This window comes from Anolis sagrei, chromosome 1 (genome assembly GCF_037176765.1).
Source record: "Anolis sagrei isolate rAnoSag1 chromosome 1, rAnoSag1.mat, whole genome shotgun sequence".
Lineage (NCBI taxonomy): Eukaryota > Metazoa > Chordata > Lepidosauria > Squamata > Dactyloidae > Anolis > Anolis sagrei.
Window position 1 is genome coordinate 234,881,622 of NC_090021.1, and position 23,694 is coordinate 234,905,315.

The 23,694-nt window shown below is 40.6% G+C and overlaps 1 protein-coding gene across 4 annotated transcripts in view; it reads left to right on the forward strand.

Annotated features, from left to right (window-relative positions):
• STX3 (syntaxin 3) overlaps positions 1–23,694 on the forward strand; it is a 51,471-nt gene that overhangs the window by 8,671 nt on the left and 19,106 nt on the right. The window lies entirely within an intron of this gene.

The following is a 23,694-nucleotide window of genomic DNA, read 5'->3' on the forward strand; positions in this document are numbered from 1 at the left end:
TGGAAGTTGTAGTTAAACTAAGTAATTTCCTCAAGCCGTCGTCATGGCCTGCCTTTTGTATTTCAGTGTAGGCCAGTACAGTTTGAATACAGCCTGAGGTATTGTTTGTCTTTTTAAAAATTCATCCTGTTATGGTTGGTTTTGAAGGGAAGGCCTTTGTTTAGGCCTACATCATCCTTGCAAGACCACATATTGTCTTATGTCTAGAGCCTTTTGTTGCATTTCCTGGCACGTAATTGCATGCTCTGAGATGTTGTTTTACTAAAGCAGAGGAGTGACACATGCAAAGCCCCTTGATGGTGGAAAAACTTGAGTTGTCACTCAGGCAGCCATTTCCTCCCTTTACCAATTTTAGGAGAACGGCCACCATAGCAATGTATGGGAGAGCTGTTTGTTTCTCTGCTCATGATTCAGAAGAGCTGGGTGCAGGGCAAAGGGAGGGAAAGAGTGACAGGGATTTAGTCAGGATTATAAAGCCATCAGCTGGGGGAAGAGGAGATAAAACGCTTGGGGGAGAGAGAGAAGGGGATTAATTTTATTTTTATTCCTCCGCAGACTCAAGTCCTAAATGGACAGTGAGAGGACATGCAAGCCACAGGAAGAGGTCTTGTTGGAGGTGCTATGATTTTGGACAATAGTTCGTGAATGCTTTTCCTGAAGGAAGGGCTCGCACTAGGAAGTGACAAAGGATAAACAACTCCAGCACGTAGCTTATTTCTGCTCTCTTGGGCATAGTTGCATTTCATTCTGGCATGGCTGGTTCAGGATGCTGTCACTGTGGTAGGAAACAGATGCCCATTTGCGGCTTGGTTGTGAACTCTAGTGTCAGGTTTTGGTTGTGACCCCATCGGTACACATCCCAGGTTATATTACAACAGTATTTTTGGGTGATACCAATTCAAATTGCATTTGGAGATAGAATTGGACATGTTTTCCCGTGTTAAAAAATGGAGGTACAGAACAGATGGTACAGTAAGATGAGGTTTTCCCTTAGGCCAGTGGTTCTCAACCTGTGGTTCCCAGATGTTTTGGCCTTCAACTCCCGGAAATCCTAACAGCTGGTAAACTGGCTGGGATTTCTGGGAGTTGTAGGCACCCACAGGTTGAGGACCCACAGGTTGAGAACCACTGCTTTAGGCAATGGATAAAGTATAAAGGATATATATTGGATAAAGTATAAAGTTGGAAGGAACCTTGGAAGGACAACAACTACATAATGTAGGCTCTACAGTGGGTGGCACAACCATCCTCCCTTGGAGTGAGCCAACCATCCTTTACTTAAATGCATCCAATAAAAAGAGTCCTGTTATTTTCCTTAATCTTACTTATTTTAGAGTTCTAAATCTAATAGAAATCCCTGGCCTTACAATAGTGTAGTCTATCTAACATAGAATCTAACATAGGGCCATCCAGTCCAAGTCCCTGTCATGCAGGTAAACACAATCACCCTTAAAAGATGGCCATCTAGCCTCTGCTTAAAAACCTCGAAAGAAGAAGACTCCACCAGACTCTAAGGGCAGCTTATTCCATTGCTGAACAGGTCTATCAGGAAGTTCATCCTAAGGTTTAGGTGGAATCTTTTTTTCCTGCAATTTCAATCCACTGCTTCATTGTGTTCTAGTTTTCAGAGCACCAGAAAACAAGTTTGGCCCCCCTCCTCAATGTGACATCCTTTCAAATATTTGAACATGGTTATCTTGTCACCTCTCGGCCTTCTTTTCTCCAAGTTAACAGTCCCGAACTCGCTCAGCCACTCCTCATTGGGCTTGGTTTCCACACCTTTCATCATTTTGGTTGCCCTTCTCTGGACACATTCTATCTTGTTAATATCCTTCCTGAATCGCAATGCCATATGACAGTTTATATTAACATGTGATATATTTCATGTGTCTGCTGACTTCTGGACACTGTGAAAACACAAGTACTCTTTTCATAGCGTTTTTCTCACTCTAAAACCAGAGCCCTCTGTTCCTGCTAAACAAACAATTAACATTTCAAGTGCTGGTCTATATGCAGCAGTTATATTTACTGCATAAGGGATGAATCAGCCCTAAAGTCTCTCTTAATATTGAGACTAGGCTCTTGAAACAGTAGACAACTCTTCTCTTTTGTGCCCCATGTATGAGCTCAACAACTCTTGACCATATTCTTGTTATTTTTGTGATTCTGGGGAAGTCTTACTCCTGAAATTCATGAGGTTTCTCAGTTGCCGTTCGTAAATAAAGTAATCCTAATCTTATTATTGAGGAGACCCCAGTGGTTCAATGGATTTCACCCTTGTTCCAGCAGAACTGAAGACCGATAGGTTGGAGGTTCGAATCCAGGGAGAGCATGGATGAGCTCCCTCTGTAAACTCCAGCTCCCCATTTGGGAATATGAGAGAAGCCTCCCACAGGGATGGTAAAACATCAAAACATCCGGCGTCCCCTGGGCAACGTCCTTGCAGATGGCCAATTCTCTCACAACAGAAGCAACTTTTGGTTTCTCAAGTTGTTCCTGACACACACACAAAAAAATCTTATTGTTTACAGCAGGTGTCCTCAGACTTTTAAAGCAGGATCCTCATATTGTTGGGGGTCCGCACTATAGTTTGGAAAAAAATGAACAAATTCCAGTGCACACTGGAAATATATTATTTATAGTACCCCCCCCCCCCCCGGGCAAACAACCAAAAAACATAATATTTATAATTAAGAGCAATTTTACCCAACATAAACAAACCAGTATTTCAATGGGAAGTGTGGCCTGCTTTTAGTTGATGAGATTAGTCAAGTTAATTAGGATTGTTGTTGTGTGTCTTTAAGTTGTTTCAGACTTAAGGCAACCCTAAGTCTAAAATTTAGAGTGGGGGTTGGGTCAGTGACTGTGGAGGGCCGCATCAGGCCCGTAGGCCCTCATTTGGGGACCCCTGGTTTACAGGTCTATATAAATACAGAAAGTAGACTGCAAATCATCAGTCAGTTAAGAACTGTTCTCCACTAGTTTGATTTTTATAGTGATGTTTAATTGCTACATCCACAGTTTGTAATTTTCTTAAAATTCGTGGAATTAATAGCCCTTGGGGCTTCATTTCTGTAGAGAGGAAGTAGGTACAAATGTGGGAAGCTCAGTCAGATATTTGACCAGACTTTGTACAAAAGTGCATCTACACTGTACACTTAATGCAGTTTGACACCACATTAACATCCATTGCTCAGTCCTATGGGGTCATGAAAGCTATAGTTTGGTGAGGCACAACCATTCTTTGGCAGAGAAGTTAAAGACCTTGTAAAATTACAACCCCCTTAATTCAGAGCATGAAAATTAAAGTTGTGACAAACTGCATTAATCGTGCAGTGTAGATTCAGTGTAAAGTCATATTCGTCACTGATCTATTCTCCCTCTCTTTTCCTCTGCTGTATAGGTTTGCCAACTTTATCAAGAGAGTTAATTAATTAATTATAATATTTATGTATTTCATGCTTTCCCCTATGATTGGGACTCAAAGTGGCTCATAACTTAAAGGAACAATACAGTTGAAAATATGCAAGAAGTAAATAATAAAATAGAACGAAATTCATTGCAAAATTAAATAATTACTCTCTGAATCAAAGGATAAAATGCAATTAAAAAGGATAGAAGATCTTTAAAACAGTCAGTCAAGGAAGGAAAAACAAACACAAGCCCTCTGGTAAACAATTCTCATCTGCCCCACCTATCTTAATTACACTTCCTTCTGAGAGATTCAGAGATTTCCTCTGCTCTCTTCTATGTTGCTTAGGAGTTCCTGCCGCCTCCTCCTCTTTCTAGGCATAATGTTGTCTGTCCACTTTCTGATCTACCTCCCAGCAATCTGGTACCCAGATTTGCATCCAAAAGTCCCACAGTCACTTAGATTCCCATTGGTAAATCGGCATAGTATTTCCACAGATATTTCTGTACATTCAGTGAGACTTATTCTCTCTTAAGTATAATGTGTGCTTCATAAACATTGAATTAGAGATGTTGTTGGCAACAATAATAGATTTTATTGTATGCATAGATGTCTTTTTCATGGTTGACTTTTAGTTCAAAGGAAAATGCTGAAATACCCTGTATTGATCCAATTGCTTGGGATTTCAGCCCATAAGTATAAAAATGGAGGGTGCAATTTTAAAGGAAGGCACTTATCTCAGTTCTCTGCCTTCTTGTTCCAGAATTCCAAATTTGATTGGCCTATTGATTTATTGATCACATTATATTGAAGTTTTATAATATGAAGTTTGTTTTCTCTAAGAACTAAATAAAATGAATAATGGATGGTGTTATACTTTTATTGGACTAATTAGTCATTTAAAAATTATATTTATACTGTAGAGGGAAGTACAACGGGCCCTTAGTATCAGCTGGGACTTGATTCCCCCCTCCCATCAGTACCAAAATATGTGGTGGCTGAAATTCCATTGTATACAATGGTATAGTAGAATTGGGACCCTTATATAAAATGGTAAAATCAAGGTTTGCTTTTTAGAATTAGGGAAAAAAAATAAAACCATGTGTGGTGGAATCCATGGATATAGAATATGTGGATATGGATGGCCAACTGTAATGTGTCAAAAAGACAAAATGTCACTTTTGAGGAACTGTGTGTCTGTGTATGTATATATGAGGACAAAGTTTTGTGGTATATAACTATTTACCCCATCATTCTGCCAAAAAAAATAATCCAGAACAGCTTCACAATTGAATAAAAACAAGGGAGCAGACAGTCCAACAAACATCAACTGTATTTGGAGATTTAAACATTAGCCCCAGCACTTTGACTTGTGTTTCAAAATGGGCTGTCAGCCAGATATGTTCTGATCTTTCAGGATGTGTTGCTTGGAGCTGGTCATAGTCCACAAAAGCCCATGTTGTAGTAAATTGATGTGTCTTTAAGGCAGGGATCCTCAAACTTTGCTTTAAAAAGGGGCCAGTTCACTGTCCCTCAGACCACTGGAGGACCGAATTACAGTTTAAAAAACAAAAAACAAAAAACAAAAACTATGATCCAATTTCTATGCACATTGCATATATCTTATTTTGAAGTTAAAAAACAAAAAAACAAAAACAAAATGGGAACAAATACAATATTTAAAATGAAGAATCACTTTAACTCAATGTTATGGAATCCTGGAGCTGCAGTTTGATCTTTTGGCAGAAAAGGTGAAACCGCTTATAAAATGTTAAATCCCAAGATTCCATAGCACTACGCCATGGCAGTCAAAGTGATGTCAAACTGCATTAATTCTGCAGTGTAGATGCGCTCTATTTTTCATCACCAACAGAAAATACTTGGGAGAACTACACTCAGACATGTGGGAGTTGCAGTAGCTCCTGCAGTCAAAGAGCATTTTGAACTGTCCCAACAATGGAATTCAACCAAACTTGGCATGCAGAACTCCCATGACCAACAGAAAATACTGGAGAGTTTTGGTTAAAATACACTCAGACATGTGGGAGTTGCAATCAAAGAGCATTCTGAATTCCCCAGCAATGGAATTCAACCAAACTTGGCATGCAGCATGAGGGGAGACAGAAAGAATGAAAGGTGCTCTGCGTTAGCAAAGCCAAGACTGATTCCACTGAGAGGAAGGGCTGATTTATCAGTGGTTTATTTAATACAGTAGAATGACTCCAGGCTTTTCACCACCTAGGGGCCCAGTGCTGAAAAAAAGTATATTTTGATCTTTCCTCTTTTCCAGCTGCTTCCTGAATATCCTGATGTTTTTGTTGTTATCAACAGAACAAAGTAAAATGCATGGGATCTACTACAGTGGCAAAGAATGAATAGGGTTCACCCGTAGAATAATAATAGAATCGCTGAATTGGAAGAAACCACAAGGGTCATCCAGTCCAATCCCATTCTGCCAGGCAGGAATACCCAGTGAAAGCACTCCTAACACTGGGCCATCCAGCCTCTGCTTAATATCCCACACAGTAAGAGTCTCTTCCACGCTCCAAGGCAGAAGCGTGTTCCACTGTCAAACAGCTGTACTTGCTGTTTTTCCTGAGTGTCCTTTCATTCGGTCATTTAATTTAATTATGTCACAATTCCTAAAAATAGATCAGCCACACACACAAAGGAGTCTGTAAAATGAACTGTCAAAATTTATGATTCCAGACACCTAAGCCCAGTGTTGTTCACGGAGTTAGTTGTGACATGGTTATATATTAGCAAAATATTCAACTTTACACGTTTGCGATTAGCTTTGGTTTTCCCACCCTTCCTCTCTGCCAGACCTACCCCCTTTTCTTTTTGGATTATGTCTTTTATCTGTTGCCATAGACTGATGTTGACTTTTAGTGTGATCACTAAAAGTCAACATGGATTTCTCAAAAACAAGACATGCCAGACTAATCTTATCTCTTTTTTTTGATAGAGTTACGAGCTTGGTAGATGCAGGGAATGCTGTGAATGTAGCATGTCTTGATTTCTGTTAAGCCTTTGACAAGGTCCCCCATGATCTTCTTTCAAACAATAACAGTAAAATGTGGGCTAGACAATACTATTGTTAGGTAGATTTGTAATTGGTTAAGCATCCAAACCCAAAGTGTGCTCACCAATGGTTCCTCTTCATCCTGGAAAGAAGAAAGGGATGCCGCAGGGTTCAATCTTGGGCCCATTGCTATTCTTTATTAATGACTGGGATGAAGGTTTAGATGACATGCTTATCAAGTTTGCAGATATCAGAATTCAAAACAACCTTTACAGATTAAAGACTTGGGCCAAAACTAACAACATGGATTTCAGGGAGGATAAATGTGAGATACTACACTTAGGCAAAAAAGAAAATATATGATATGAAATGAAAGGCAAAGATACAAGGTAGATGATACCTGGCTTGACAACAGTCCATCTGAGAAACATTTTGGGAATCTTCATGGACAACAAGTTGAGCACGAGCCAACAGTGAGAGGCAGCAGCTAAAAACGTCAATGGGATTTTGGGCTGCATCAAAAGTATAATGTCTAGATCAAGAGAAGTAATGGTGCCTTTCTATTCTGCTTTGGTCGTACCTCACCTGGAATACTGTGTCCAATTCTGGGCACACCAATTTAGAGAAATATTGTTAAGCTGTAAGGTATCCAGAGAAGGATGACTAAAATGATCACAGGTCTGGAGACCTACTGGCTGTTAAGAATTGTGGGAATTATAGTCCAAAACACCTGGAGGGCTGAAGTTTGCCCATGCTTCTCTTTGAGGAGCAGCTTAAAGAACTGGGTCTCTTTAGCCCGCATAAGAGAAGGTTGAGAGGAGATATGATAGGTGTGTATAAATTTGAAAGGCTGTCATAAGGAAGTGGGAGCAAGCTTGTTTTCTGCTGCCCTGGAGACGAGGATTCAGGGCATTGGGTTCAAATTACAGGAAAGGAGTTTCCACCTGAACTTCCTGGCCATAAGAGCTTTTCAACAGTGGAACTCTCTGCCTCCGAGTATCGTGGAGGCTCCTTCTTTAGAGGCTTTTAAACACAGGCTGGATAGTCATCTGTCAGATGTACATTGTGCTTTTCCTGCAAGGCATGAGGTTGGACTAAATACCCCATGTGGCCTCTTCCAAATGTATAATTCTATGATTCTGCAATATGTTCCTGGGCCCTTTCATATTGCCCAATTATAGTACTTCGATTTTACTTTAATTGCCATAGTCTACCCTATGGAATCCAGGAATCTGTAGTTTATAGAGAAGATCATTCAATCCAGAGAGCTTCTCTGATGCCTCTGGCCAAACTACAAACCCTTGGATTCCATAGGATGTTGCTACGACAATTAAACTGCTATAATTGTGCAGTGTGAAAAGTTCCCCTGTATCTCAGTTCTTTATTTCCTGAACATCCTGCTTTTTCTTTCTCTGTGTATGAGTGTTTGCATATTGTAAATAACGTGTTTTAATGTTTTTAACTCTCGTTTTAATGTATATGTTATTTTACTGTATTTTACTGTATGTATGTTTTTATGGGGTTGAGAAGGGCAGTATACAAATGTAGTAAAAAAAATAAGTAAATAAATTAGGGTGGTGGTTTATATTTGAGATGCTTTGGATTTAACCAGATTATAATTGTAGTTCGGAAAAGTTATTTCCCCCCCGATAGTAATTCTCAGCCTGCTTGATCTACTGCAGTGGTTTGCAACCTGTGGGCCTCCAGATGTTTTGGTCTTTCAACTCCCAAAAATCCCAACAGCTGGTAAACTGGCCGGGATTGAGAACCACTGATCTACTGGGTGTTGTGAGATAATTGGAGTTGTAACTTTTCCCAAGCTCTCATTCAAAAACTTTTGTCCCAGCCATCTGATGAGTTGCAGTATTTCAGTCAGAAATCCAAACATAGAAAACCTATTGAGTATTCTACACAGGCTAAAATATAACCACATAGAATGCAAAGTTCATGGGCCTCTTCTGCCAAGATGTAAGTTTGAGTGTATAATTCATAATGTTGAAAGAGTGGGAGATAGGCCTATTTGCTTGGCTCATCTGCTCCTACCAGATGACCAACAGGCATCCTGTTCTCAGTGGTTTCCTGAGTAAAAACTGAAAATGCACTTCCCTAAAAAGATAAAAGGCTGAATTGGATTTCTAAGCACATGAGGTTCAGTATTTGAATGAAATCTATTGCTCTCTCTGTGTGTGTATGTGTATGAAATGGAGGAAGGGAGTGACGCATGCATGCATGATCACACCACCCTTGTACTTCAAGGGAGGAGAAGGGAGGCAGCTGCTTCTGCAGTAAGGGTTGGCAGAGTGCAGGGAGAGCAAAGGTCAGCTGACTGCTTGTGAGGACAGAATGCCATTGTAAAAATGTGGCCAGAGCACTTAGACCCTGTGCTTGTGGGCAGGGCGTGCGGGAAACCATTTATGTTGTCAAGGTATTCATAAATTCACAAGGAGAAGCAGTGTGTTTGTTGCTGGTCATTGTTGACCTTTTGCCTTTCTAGGGCATTTTTGCTTCCTGTTGACATCACTTTCAACTAGAGCAGACCTTATTTGGGCCTTGGTTGTGGAGCCTGCCAAAATTACGTTTTTGGACTACAGCTCTCCGAATTCTCAGCAGGCAAGGATAGTGACTTCAGTGGTTCTCAACCTGTGGGTCCCCGGATGTTTTGGCCTTCAACTCCCAGAAATCCTAACAGCTAATAAACTAGCTGGGATTTCTGGGAGTTGTAGGCCAAAACATCTGGGGACCCACAAGTTGAGAACCACTGGACTAGATGATTCTGGGAAATGTAACCCGAAAGCTTTTTCCAAAATTATCTGTTTGAAGGTATTAATATAAATATCATTGAAGATGAATTAGTTAGGATCAATCTCTCTCTTGCCTTCCAGATCAATAATGTCACAAGTCCTGGAAGAAGAATTGTAAAGAAGCTTCTAATTAGAGATTAATTTACCCAGACTTTCTCCTTGAAAAGCAGAGCTGTATGTCATATGGAATGTGCTCTTGGTGGCCACGCTAGCTCTATGTGTATGTAGTTCAAATCTGACTAATGACTGTGAGCTTTGCACACATGAGTGACTTAATACATACCCTTAAGGGCCAAGCAAAGGCGCTTCACAGTGATTGCCATTGCTAGCATGGTGTCTTTTTCCATCTGGGGCAAAACAATGCTGCTGTGGCTGATGTGAGAGGAGCGGGGATAGTCTTTGTTTTCTACCTCAAGTGCGAGAAGAGCTTATTCTTAAATAACAGTTGATTTGATACTCCTGATCATTCCACTATCCACTTTGTGGAGTCTTTGTGTAAAAGCACAAATTTATATATTTGCTGTCAGAAGATCTTTAGGATCTGAGAAATCTATTAAAGTTTAAGGCAAGGCTGAAAAAAGTGTTGCAGTGGTGAAGTATTTAGTAATGAGATTGAATTGGAAACATAGGAAAGTAAACTCCACAGCAGCCAAATGTGCTAGTTTTCAAGAAAAAGCAATAGAGGACTTCTGCTCCACAAGCTACATTTGATCCACATACCTCAGAAAAGTCTTCACCTCTCCCTGAGCCTTAAGGAACAGGAAACTCTGGCTTTGCCATTGAACTCTATGTGATGTCATATCATAGAGAAAAACATCTCGATAGCTCTGGATGTTGCATTCAAGGGGCCATCCGGCCCTTCTTGGAAATATTTCCTGGGGATAAATTGAGCCCTTAGGCAACCCATGGATCTCCACATCAACTATAGAATCTCACAGTAAAATCACTAAGATGGAAAGAGGAGGCAATGGTGATGGAATGGGTGAAGAATTTGTATAATGTGAGAGCTGGAGTCTAATGTCAAATTCTAGAGATAGCTAAGAATGTGTTAAACACATTACAGGAAGCTGGGGATGATACATAGTCATGTGTGGATCATTTACAGAGACAAACTGTGATCAAGATTGAAGGACAGAGATCTTCCGTAATGGCGACATAGGTTAGAGCACTATAGCTGGAAAATGAAACTGAGCAGGAAGGCAAATAGACAACAAACAATAACTTGGGCAAAAGGATCTGCCAATCACTTGCACTTCTTTCAGTCCAGCTTACTCACAGCACTGATCCAACTCTGTTCCACTTGGAAAGTACAGGGTGGCCAATATTTCAGCCCTACTCAACATGTTGTTACCTAGAAGCCTCAAAGCACAAAATGAATCCAAAGCAGCTTCCAGGCAGTCTATCTCCCTGGTGAGGTCTTTTGAGTAATGTCATGGAACCCAACTACAGGGGGCTCTTGGTATCCACCAGGATTTGGTTCCAGGCTCCCCTGTGGAAATAAAAATCAATTGATGCTCAAGTCCCATCAAATACAATGGCATAGTAAATGGATTCAGAACACATGGATAAGGAAGGCCAACTATAACCACTTTTCACTGTGAAAAGGTCATCTTTTTATACCCCACCATTGACTTTTATTGAGCCCAGGACTCCCTCCCCCCAGTGCTAAGTCATTAGTCACACATAGCATTGTTATTATTTATCCACGTTCTTCTCTGAATCTGTTGAAGTTGCCCTTGATGTTTTGTTGCAACAGACTGAACCAAACCAGGGGTGAACAGGTGACCTAAATGTTTTTGGACTGCAATTTCCATAATCTCTTCTCTGGTTGTTCTAGCTAGGCAATTGAGGAACATCTGACAAGACCACAACATCCCTATGATTGCAAGCCTGGAGGCAACAGCTGTTTCAAATTTTCCTTGTGCTTTGTAAAAGCAGGGCGAGAAATCTCCTAGAACAAAATCTAAAAGACACTAGGGCCCAGCATGTTTTGGAATAGATGTTTCTTCAAGAGCATTCTTGAGTGAAAGGTCTCAATTTGGTAGAACACACTGTTGAATTTTTTCTGTTCATTTTTTTTTCTCTTCAGGTTTTGTACAGTGCCTATTGATTTTGCACATTTTGAAAAGCAATGTAGTGATGGTGATGATATAATAATAACTTGTTTGCTGTGTACTAATCTTGTTGTATTTCAAATAATAATAATTTAAAGTGGATTTAAAGATCGAACTGCAAAGACTCTGGCACAAGCCAGTCAAGGTGGTCCCAGTGTTGATCAGCACATGGAGTACAGTGCCTAAAGACCTTGTCCTGCACTTAAAAACGATTGGCACTGACAAAATTACCATTGGTTAGCTGCAAAAGGCCACCCTACTCGGATCTGCATGCATTATTCGCCAATAAATCACACAGTCAAAGACTCTTGGGAAGTGTCCAACGTGTGATCCAATACAACTGCCAGCATAGTGATCTTGTTTGCTGTGTACTAATCTTGTTGTGTTTCTAATAATAATAACAACAACAACAATAACAACACCTGCCACATAACACACTGGAAATAATGGTTGTGGAGAAGAAACATGTTTTTGTTATAGACATTACAGCATCAGAAGACGGTAGAATAGAGGAGAAAGAGCGGGAAAAGATCACGAAATACAAGGACTTACAAACTGACCTAATATCCATGAGCTGTGTTGTTATGTACATTGACTATATAAATAATAATACACTGTAACAAAGTAGCACAGATTTTATTTTAGGCAGATATTCTTGGAGATAATTGCTCACTTTCTGATCCAGGAGTAGGAGTGAGAGATGCCAAAAACTTCTGCACTCTAGTATCAAGAAACAATGCAGCAGAACATATTTTCCTGTGGTGGGAATGAATGTGTGAGAATATTCTGTTCCTATTGATAGTTGCTTGCAACATGGTTGTCATCTTGTAAAATAACATCCATGTTTTGAAAAATTAATCTTTCAGAGGTAAAACAAGACTGGCTTGAGTGATGGACTAGGATTTGGGAGGTTTGAGTTCTAGTGTCTGCTGGGCCATTGAACTCATTCAGTGAACTAGGGTGAGTCCAGTTTTTCAAACCTGCCCTGCCTCTCTGGGTTGTTGTGAGGATGAATTGGGGAAAAGTAAAGCTATCCATACTATGTTGTGCTCATGCTGACTCCTTTGCAGTTTATATTTGATAATTTGGTCTAGGTGGCTGCTCCCTTCCCTTGAGAAGGCTAGGCTGGCCCCTTCCCTGAACTCCTTTGCTCAGCAGGCAGACCGTTTTGCTTAAATGAGCTTTTAATGTGTAATTTATCACAGGGAAGTTTTTACTGCAATGGTGCATTATATTCTTATTGTTATTTTTCATGCCTTTTGAATGATTGTATACTGTCTCAAAAGTTTTTGAAAGTGTTTTTAAAATTTAATTACCATATTTCTTTTGTTCTAAGATGCACTTTCCCCATGCAAACATATCTAAAAATATGGGGCATCTTAGAATCGCAGGGTCCCCCCCCCCCCAGATTTTTCTAAGCTTTGCAGACAGCACCACACATTTTGTTTTTACATAGAAACCCCACTTCCAATTTTTTAAGTTGTCGCTCTGCCTGGCTCTGGCTATTCCATTGTCAAATAAAGTGGCACACTTTGCAAGTGTGGAGGCATCATCATTTCATTACAGTGGGGCTTACTCAGCAAAACCTAGGAAGTTTCAGTTGTATCTTTGAAACCACCTACATAAAAAGTTGAGTTACTGTATTTTATTCATTTTGATCCCTTGTGGCACATCAAAACGTTTACTAGATTGCACTACGAAGCTGCATTGAAACTGAAAATTATTGTGTAAGAACATGGAAATAGAGCTGGAAACTGACATTTTGATATGAGTGAGTTTGTCTAATACATTTCTAAGAAATTCTAAAACATATTCTAAGAAATTTATTTTTTCTTAGAATCAAGTCTCTTTTCGTTTGTGGTGTGCATCTTAAAAACCGATGACATCTTAGAATCAAAGAAATATGTAATTGATTCTCTTTTGTGAGAAAGGTGGTGTTTAAATGAAATAAATACAGTAAATAATAAATAAAGAAGGAGGTGCCCACTTAGTTTTGTGCAGTGCTATGGCTCTCCATCTGGATTACTGAACAAACAGTAAGGGCAATAATCTGCTATAAATTAAGAATTCTTTGTTAACACTGCTCAAAGGTTTAGCATTGATTTCCTTTGCTAGCCATTAAAAATCAGGTAATCTATACATCTGTTTAAATGCTCTAAAGGCACCAGATTCTTTCTGATCTTGGAAGCTAAGTAGTCAGTCCAGGTTAGTACATGGATGGAACCCAAGGAAGTTCCTGTGCTATATTTCAGAGAAAGTTACAGGCAGAACCCCCTGCATATTCCTTGCCTAAGAAAACCCCTTAGTGTCCATGGGGTTGCCATAGGTAGAAAGCCATTTTGAGTCTCCTTATGGAGAGAATAGTAGGATATAAATAAACATAATAATAATAATAATAATAATAATAATAATAGGTAGAAAGGTGAGTCAAAGGCATATGTTCACATACACACACACATACAAGCGGCACTTCAGCTATCAGTACAAACAGGAGGTTGTTACCATGGATTATATCAGTCTACACTACCATAATCCTGGATTTTATATGGCAGTGTAAAAAAAGGTCTAAGTCTTCTGTTACATATTAATTTATAGAAGTTGTTCAGAGCTAATTTACAATATAGTGCCTTCCTAATCAAAAATAGGGAAAGAGATTTTTTAAAAACCAGTCTATTTTGCTGAAGCTAAATTAATTCTTTCCTTAATACCAGAAAAGTGTTTGCTTTGATCAGTTTTCCTCCGTTGTGGCTGTTTCTGCAAACGGTCATTACATAGACCTTTCTTAGGTTGTGACCACTGTGTGGACGGCTGCTTAAAACATTCAGGATAAGTCACAGTGAAGGAATAATTGATCTTGATCTTAAGAAGTAAATGTTTATTCAAAGTAGTTCCACTGACTTCATTGGGTGTTACCAAAGCTGTAAACAAGTAAAAGAACAAAGTACAGTCATTTCTCCACATTTGCGATTTTGGCTTTTGTGGATTTGATTATTCACAGCTTTGATTAAAAGCGTTCGCTCTAGAAATTCCTAGGTTTATTTCCTCCAGCCATGCTGGAGCACCTAGAGATTTCTGGAGATAACATCTCTCTAGGAATCCTTAGGCCTTCCAGTGAAGTTCTGTGGGCAGCTTCCAGTGGATATTTACCATAGTGTCATGCTGGAAGACCTAGAAATTCCTAGAGGTGTTTTCTCTCAGATAAAAAGAGCAATTCCAGTGATTTCAGCTATGGAAGCCGAAAGCCTAGTAATCCTGAGTAGGGCTTCAATTGTGTGATAAGGGAACAACCTAGGGCTCTGACTTCAGCATTATGGCTAATGTAACACTAAACAAGTCTCAATGCAGCCATTTTTTTTTCAAATATACGAGGGATGAATGAAAAGTAATGCCTTCACCTTCGTAACGCCTCAACAGATGGCAGTACTGGCATGCGGCAGGTACTGGCTTATTCAGTAGACTCTCCTCTGCAGCTCCATTTTGGTGGGAAGCCTTAGCATTGAATGGTTGTGTTGTTAAAGTGCGAAGTATGGAACCCTGCGCTGACGGTCGGTTGATGCGACTTAAGCAACATGCAGTCATTGAATTCTTGACAGCAGAAGGTGTCACCCCAAAGGAGATTCATCAGAGAATGCAAGCTGTTTATGGTAATTGTGTTAATGTGAGTACCGTGTGTCGTTGGGTGAGTAAGTTTAAAGATGTTGAGGTGACACCTTCTCCTGTCAAGAATTCAATGACTGCATGTTGCTTACATGCAGTCACATCCCCTGACCGTATGCACAGGGTTCCATACTTGGCACTTTAACAACACAACCGTTCAATGGTAAGGCTTCCCTCCAAAATGGAACTGTAGAGAAGAGTCTCCTGAACAAGTCAGTACCTGCCGCATACTAGTACTGCCATCTGTTGAGGAGTTATGAAGGTGGAGGCATTACTTTTTATTCAACCCTCGCACAATAGTAACTGCCCCCCATCACTAGAAAGTAAAGATGTTTGTTCTGAGAATTTGTTAGTAGATCTCAGCCTGTAGTGCAGTTGTTTTTGCAAATACTGTATAACTGTAAACATTATAAATGTAAACAAATCTAATTTGACTGTATAACTGTAAACAGTATAAATTTAAACAAATCTAATTTGACTTAAGATACATATTTGACAATAAGATGTAAATAATCAGCAGATGGAAATGGTGACATTATGAAAATATGTGTACGCAGTGTGCTCTGAATTCTTGTGTCTAGTTCATGTTTATATTTGTTGGATATTTTCGCAGGACTGTAAAATCCTTTGTTCCCCTTATGAAACTCTTTACTTTTAAGAGGGGCATTGAATACTCAAATTCATCCCGTTGTTTGTCAATGTCAGTGCTTTCTGCCTTTAAGTTATCCCTGAGTTCACAGTCAATAATCCTGTACCTCCAACAGCAGGTACAATGGCCTCTTGGTATCTGCTGGGGTTTGATTCCAGGACTCCACATGGACACTCAAATCCGTGGAGGCTTGAGTACCATTATATACAATGAAATAGTAAATTATGGTGCATAAAATGACAACATTAAGGTTTCCATTTTGTATTTTTTAAAAAAATATTTTCAAACCAGGGGTAATGGAATCAGTGGATATGAAAGACCAATTATACAGTATTTATACCTGAAAATCTGGATAGCATGTCACACACATGATGAAATGGATTATAGTTCGTCATAGTTCAGACTAATAATAATAATAATAATAATAATAATAATAATAATTTTATTTATACCCTGCCACCATCTCCTCAACGGGGACTCGGGGCAGCTTATATGAGGCCAAGCCCAAACAACAAATTACAATAAAAAGATACAAGTTACAATAAAATAAACAACATCGCAGTAAAACACAGAACATCTAAAAAAAAAAGCAGTAAACCAAACATAATGACAGTGAGTGGGCCGCATGTACATAAAATGATTTTAAAACTCAGGGTGAGATAAAAGAGCAGAATCATATGTTTGTCTTGAAAGATTCCTTGTGGCTGTTCATGGGTTTTGCTGCAATAGACTTAAGACAGCTACCCCTTTGAAAATCCCAATAGACACCCATCCTAAGAGTTACCCTTCTTGCTGCCCCTCTTTCAAAGTGCGCCCCCCAGTTTGCATCTTTCCACGCCCCCTCAGAACATATTGCAGTGGACGAAAGGACAGAGGACTTTTTGCAGAACATACTGTGAGGGTGTAATGCAATTAAACAAGGATACTAGCCATGCCATCTGTCCTAGTTTTCATCAGGCGGAGGAAGGAATCGTTTGCTCCAGTGAAGGCAGTCATCTCTTCCCCTCCGTACTTTGGCAAGACAAAATGCCAACATCTAGAACAGAAAAAGAGCATGCTAGCATCTAATTTATGAGAAGGTGAATTGGGGTGAGAAGGAGGGAGGCATGGCAGGAGAAAATGTCGAGGAATTCAGAAAATCTTTCTGCTCAGGAAGCTTAGCATAGTACAGCCGGTCTATGGATTTTGTTGTCCACAGGGGATCTTGGAACCAAACCCCAGCAGATACCAAGTGTTCCTCTGTAGCCACATGTTGGGATGAAAGAGCTGGAGGGAACAGAAAAAGTCTCCACCATTTTGTATTGTTGAGGGAGCAATTGAGTTATTGTAATAAAGGCTTGAGTAGGGAATGTCTGTAGCAGTAGGACGTGTATATGCGCATGGTGCCTGTCTCCTTGTGTGAGAGTAGGCTAACCCCCTCCCTCTTGGTCCTAGCAATCCCTTAATACTCCTTGCTCTCTGTGTGTGTAGGACTAGATGTGAGATTAGCTGTTCTCCTTATGAATGCAGATGGCTCAGTGACCTTTCAACTGACATAACCTCTGACCTCCATTTTGATCAACTCCAGAATGCTTTCCTGAAACAGGAGCATTGACTACCAAGCCAACAAACTCCATCTGCAAGGAGCTTTTCTAACGCTTGGAACTTGAAATGTTTTTTTTCCTTTTTGTCTCTGGGCTCTTGCACTTTCTCTTTTTTTCTTTTTCTTTATCAGAGAAGCTATAGAAAGGGAATGCGTGCTTATCTTTCCTTATTTGCACTTCAGCAGAGTGAGACCAAGATGTTTTGCTGATGGAGATAGAGTGATAGATGTCATTCCCCCCTCCTCGTTCATACTCATGTGCATATACATAGGACCCAAAGCTGGGCATGTTATTTGGTCTCATGAGTCTGAAGATCCCACAACTACCTCACTCCTTTTCTGTGTGTTGAAACATGCTACAACAACAACTAGCCAATGAAGTCCTGCCCTTTTGTGAATCCCCTGGGGGTGTTGCAAGGGGGTGTCAGAGGGGTCACAAAAACCATCAGAAAACACAGTATTTTCTGTTGGGATGGGTGTTCTGTGTGGGAAATTTGGCCAGATTCTATCGTTGGTGGAGTTCAGAGTGTTCTTTGATTGTAGATGAACTGTAAATCCCAGCAACTGCAACTCCCAAATGTCAAGCTCTTTTTTTCCCAAACTCCACGAGTGCTCACATTTGGGTATATTGAGTATTCGTGTCAAGTTTGGTCCATATATATCATTGTTTTGAGTCCATAGTGCTCTCTGTATGTAGGTGAACTACAGCTCCAAAACTCAAGGTCAATACCCACCAAACCCTTCCAGTATTTTCTGTTTATCATGGGAGTTCTGTGTGCCAAGTTTGGTTAAATTCCAACATTGATGGAGTTCTGAATGATTGTAGGTGAACTATAAATTTCAGCAACTACAACTCCAAAAGACAAAATCAATCCCCCCCCCCCCAACTCAATGGGGTATTTGTGCCAAATTTGGTCTAGTGAATGAAAATACATCCTGCATATCAGATATTTACTTTATGATTAATAACAGTAGCAAAGTTACAGTTATGAAGTAGTAAGAAAAATAATTTTATGGTTGGGGGTCACCGGCATTAGAACCACTGCCCTAGATCATATGCCTCTGTAATTTACCTAATAGCAAGGGCAACCCTAATAGTTTAGGTCATTGCTGCTTTACCTTTTCCCTATCCCCATTTCTATTTTCTGTTAAATACTGCAGCACTGATAATGGTTGACAGTAGAAGCTGTGGGGAATCGTTTCTACATCTAATGGCTGTGTAGAAGAGGGAAATTCAGCAGGAGCTGCTTGTCACACAACCAGCAAGCAACATCTGTGACCAATCCCTCATCTATAGGAGCCCTCTACAATTTTCCCTCTGGCCACCCAACCAGTGATCATTCTGTGGTAATAATGGTGTTTCTGGCTGGAGATCAAAAACCCCATGGAAAATCTTATACTCAAACCAAAGCACTTCTAACATCCCTGAAATCTTATTGATGATTTGCCTGATCAAGACCTTTCCTCTTTAGCAAGGAAGTGCTATTTGCTGGCAACTCCAGGCACACTATTACTTTAAATCTTGTTCTAGCAGGTGCAGTGGGTGATGCAGGGAGGGGGGCGAGACAGAAGATGAAATCTTTTAATTCTAGGTCACTGGCTCCCATCCAGTGTCAGATTCCAAATAGAAATTGCTTGCATCAAATGAAATTACAGCTGGGAAATGCTTCCTCTCATCCTTAACTCACAGCAGTCCCTTTCTGCAGGGCTTGGACCTTCTGTACACCTCTGAGCTCAAGCTGCTTCCTGCGTAACACACTTTCCGATTAGAGGCAAGAAACTATCTGCACCATCATCATATATTAAGAATGCATCTCTCTCTCTCTTTTGCAAATGTATTTAGGAAGCTGCATTGTTTGTTGGGAAAGTGATATGCAGAAAAACCCCTCCAAAGAGCAATATTGCAAAAAGATTGCTCTGGGCTCCGTGGAAGGGTTGGTTAGAAAACATGGCCACGTGCAGCCTATTTTCCACTGATTGGAAAACTATGCAAATGAGGGTAGTCATTGATAACTATTGATTTTTTGTGTTTTTTAGGAGATAGGAAGAATTTTTCATCTCTCACATTAATATTGTTTCCACTACTTACTACTTGGAATACTCCGCTTAATAGCCTTTGCACATGTTCTTTGTCTATTAGTCATATCCAATTGAAGATAGCAGAAAGTAGCTTGGCCTGCTCATCTTTCTCGCCTCCTCCTTGCTGCAGCCTCCCGAGTCCCTGAAATCGTCCTCTGTTCAAAGGAACCCTTCTGAACTATGGAACACTGTGTCTTGGGGCAGCAGTACAAGGGCAGGCATTGCCCCAAATTAGACTGATGTATCTTCTGGGTAATCTTTTAAAGCAGATGTGGATTTCTTGGTTAGTTCTGAGATCCTCTTCCTTGCTACTCCAACTCTGATTTCTAGTCAGGACTGAAAGATGAATAAGCTAACTCTGTTTTGATCTCCATAGCACAATTGTTATGGAATCTGATTACTCACAGTATGATGGGTTTTGTCTAAGAACCATGATGTGCTCCTTTGATATCAACCTGTATCTTTTAGATGGAATCCAGTTTTCACCAGCCCAACTGTCGCAGTGCAGTGGCCAGGGATTTTTTTTTTCTGTGTCAGGAGCAACTTGAGAAACTGCAAGTTACTTCTGGTGTGAGAGAATTGGCCATCTGCAAGAACATTGCCCAGGGGGTGCCCAGATGTTTTGACGTTTTACATTCTTGTAAGAGGCTTCTCTCATGTCCCCGCATGGGGAGTTGGAGCTGACAGAGTGAGCTCATCCGCGCCTTCCCCAGGTTCGAACCTTTGACCTGTCGGTCTTTAGTTCTGCCGGCACAAGGTTTGATCCATTGCGCCACGGGGACTCCTCAGTAACTAGATATAAAGGGCCTTAAAAACCAAGCATGGTACATTTTTAGCATAAGAACTGACCCGTGTGTCCTGTTGCTTAAGAGGAAGGATGTCCTACAGCTTCTTTAATAAATCATTCTGAGGCTTTATTGTGCATTTCCTTCCAATTCTAAATAAACACTCTCCTTGTTCCTTTTGTGACGTCTAATCGATTTCAGGTCTACCAGATATTCCTGGAAGAGTTGGCTTGCATAGTATCACATGCTCCAAACAGACCATAGACTGCTGCTAGTGCTAATAACAGAACTGGTCAACCAGTTAGAAACCAGTAATCAGTTGTCAGATTCTTCAATGCTGTAGAGTCCTTTCTGATTGCCAAGTTCCACAACAGTTTTGTCTTGATGTACTTTTGACTCTGAGTTCTACAGTGCAATGCTGATTCTTTTTTTTAACAGTATCAGCTTCTTCACCTTCTGTTTCCTTGAATGATTTATTTTCAGTCTCACCCCATGATTTTGGGAAGCAGCCAAAAAGTTGTGACAAAGGAAACGTTCACCTCGCTCTCAGAAAAGGGCATGTTGTCTTTTCCGCCTTCCTGAAATTGAAAAATAAATAAATCCCAGTGTAATGTCATAATAAGAAGATGCATATCTTTCTGACATCTTCAAGGAAGGGTTGTGTCAGCTAGGGCTGCCTTTGTGGTGACCTGTGTACTCACAATGGAGAAATCTATTGGTTCATCTTTTCTCTTTCCTTTTTGTAGTCCAGGAGTTGGGAAAGTGTTGCTATCAAAATGTTGGTCTGAAATTCCATTCATTGCCTATTCTGGCTGGGGCTTATAGGATGTCTAGAGCAGGGATAGCAAACTCACGTTTAGCAAGGGCCACATCAACTGGTGGCGCAGTGGGTTAAAGCGCTGAGCTGCTGAACTGGCTAACCAAATGGTCGCAGGTTCAAATCCAGGGAGCAGTGTGAGCTCCCGCTGCCATTTTTCCGCAAGGAGGAAAAGGTAACTCAGTAGTGGAAGAAGGTATCTTCCCAGTACTCCCTGTGTTCACCTCATGCCAAGAGTGGCCAAGACCAAGAGCATCCTTCATGCCCAATACATTTGCATTATTTGTTTTTATATTGCAGGAGACTTGATGGGAAATAACTTGTATTCATCCAAATATTGTGGGACTGCCATTTTTCTCTGTCCTAACCAGTGCAGCCAATGCTCAAAAAGGGTAGAACTTTCTGTCTAGCAATGTGGACAATACGATTGGGAAATGAGGTGTTTTTGATAAATGAATTGTTATTCCCGAATAAGACTGAAATTAAATCATTCTAGGCCTTCCTGGTGGCGCAGCGGGTTAAACTGCTGAGCTGCTGAACTTGCTGACTGAAAGGCCGGCGGTTCAAATCCAGGGAGTAAGGTAAGCTCCTGCTGTTAGGCCCAGCTTCTGTCAACCTAGCAGTTCAAAAACATGCAAATGTGAGTAGATGAATAGGTACCGCTCTGGCCAGAAGGTAACGGTGCTCCATGCAGTCATGCCTGCCACATGACCTTCGAGGTATCTACGGGCAATGCCGGCTCTTCAGCTTAGAAGTGGAGATGAGCACCAACCCCCAGAGTCAGACACAACTGAACTTAATGTCAGGGGAAAACCTTTACCTTTACCTACATCAGCCTTAGGCTTTCCTTCAAAGGGTCAGAGAATTTGTGGATACAAAGGACCAACTATCTTTTTTTTTTACATAGTGATCAGTGCTATTTAGTCTTTGCCCAGTTTGGGTCCCTAGATGTTTTTGAACAACAACTCTCATAACTTTTGATAATTCAGCATGTGGACTGGGGATGATGGAAATTGGAATCCAAAAACACTTGTGGTTCTGATATTGGAGAAAAAATAAAGGATGTTTTAAAATTTGACATTGTACCCAAAAGCCTTGTATCTTAATCCAAACCCCACTGTCCTGACTGAACAGAACAAACTGTTGTCCTCCAGATGTTACTGTATCACAACTCCCATCAGCTCTAATCATGTCTAATGATTAGGAATACCAGGGTTGTAGTCCCAACATCTGGAAAGCCACATAAAATGACACAACAGGCCTTGAGTTTGACACGTGATCTAGAGGATTCCTCACCTTTCTTATGGCCCTTTTATTCTCCTCTGTCCTTCTTTTGTTCCTTCAATAACCAACTGTGAGACTGGAGTCATTCTACATCAGTGGAAAAGAAATGTCCTTAGAAGGTCTTGGCTCTGACTAAGCAATGCCATTTACCACTCAACTTTCTAGTACTTGGTTTGTTGACCTTGGGGCCTTGTTGTCCTTTGTCACTTGTCCACCAAAGGCAGGAGGAGTTCCTCTACGGCCATTGCTCTACAAATGACACACTAAGTAAAACCAGTCAGTGCTCCAGAGCTGCAAAATCACATACCATTAGGTGTATTGCAGGAAAAATGAAGCAGACTGGGAAATAGAGAAAACAGTAACTTCTTGGGAAGGAGACAAAGGGCTTTTGTCTCTTTTCCCATCTGCAATTTTATGGCTTCACAAAATGTTGCCAGTTCTTTTCTTGGTATTAAGCCTAGCAGGGAGTTATATCATGTTCCTCTTCTATCTATAATAGCTTACTCTATTCCCTTTCTGGTTAGTGTCACCTTACATACTGCCATGCCTCTGTAACTCCCCCCCCCCCCCCACCAGTCATTCCTGATGAACAACTTACATTAGTGGTTACATTACTAAGAAAGTAGACGAAGATACAATTTATTGTGAGACTGGAATACAAGTTTGTCTGAAATGCTTGGGGCCAGAAGTGTTTGAGATATTGATTTTTTGTTGAATTTGCATATGTATGGATACACGCACGCACATACACAATGAGATATCATGGAGATGGTACCCAAGTCTGAACATGAAATTCATTGAAGTTTCATACACACCTTGTACACACAGCCCAAAGGTAATTTTATCCACAATAGTAAAGGTAAAGGTTTTCCCCTGACATTAAGTCCAGTCGAGTCCGACTCTGGAGGTTGGTGCTCATCTCCATTTCTAAGCCGAAGAGTCAACATGTCCATAGGCACCTCCAAGGTCATGTGGCCAGCATGACTGCATGGAGCACCGTTACTTTCCTGCCAATTGGTACCTGTTGATCTACTCACATTTGCATGTTTTTGAACTGCTAGGTTGGCAGAAGCTGGGGCTAACAGCTGGAGCTCACCCCGCTCCCTGGATTCAAACTGGTGACCTTTCGGTCAACAAGTCCAACAGCTCAGAGGTTTAGCCCACTGCACCACCGGCGGCTCTTTTTGTAAAAAAAAAAAATGTGGGTTGTTTTTTGAGGACCTGAAACATTAGAAAGCAAAGGTATCACTATCTCAGCCACGCCTGTGGACAATTTTCAATCTTAGAGTATTTTGGATTTCAGAATTTCAGATAAGGGACGATCTAACATTGTGCTAACATTTCCAGTAATGGAACGGCTGTCATACGTACTCACTCCAGCTTTCATCCTTGCCAAACATTGTGTTCTCTCCTTCCACCCCTTTTTTGGGGGGGACCCATTCACACTACATAGTTATAGTACAGTGATTCCACTTTAACTGCCATGGCG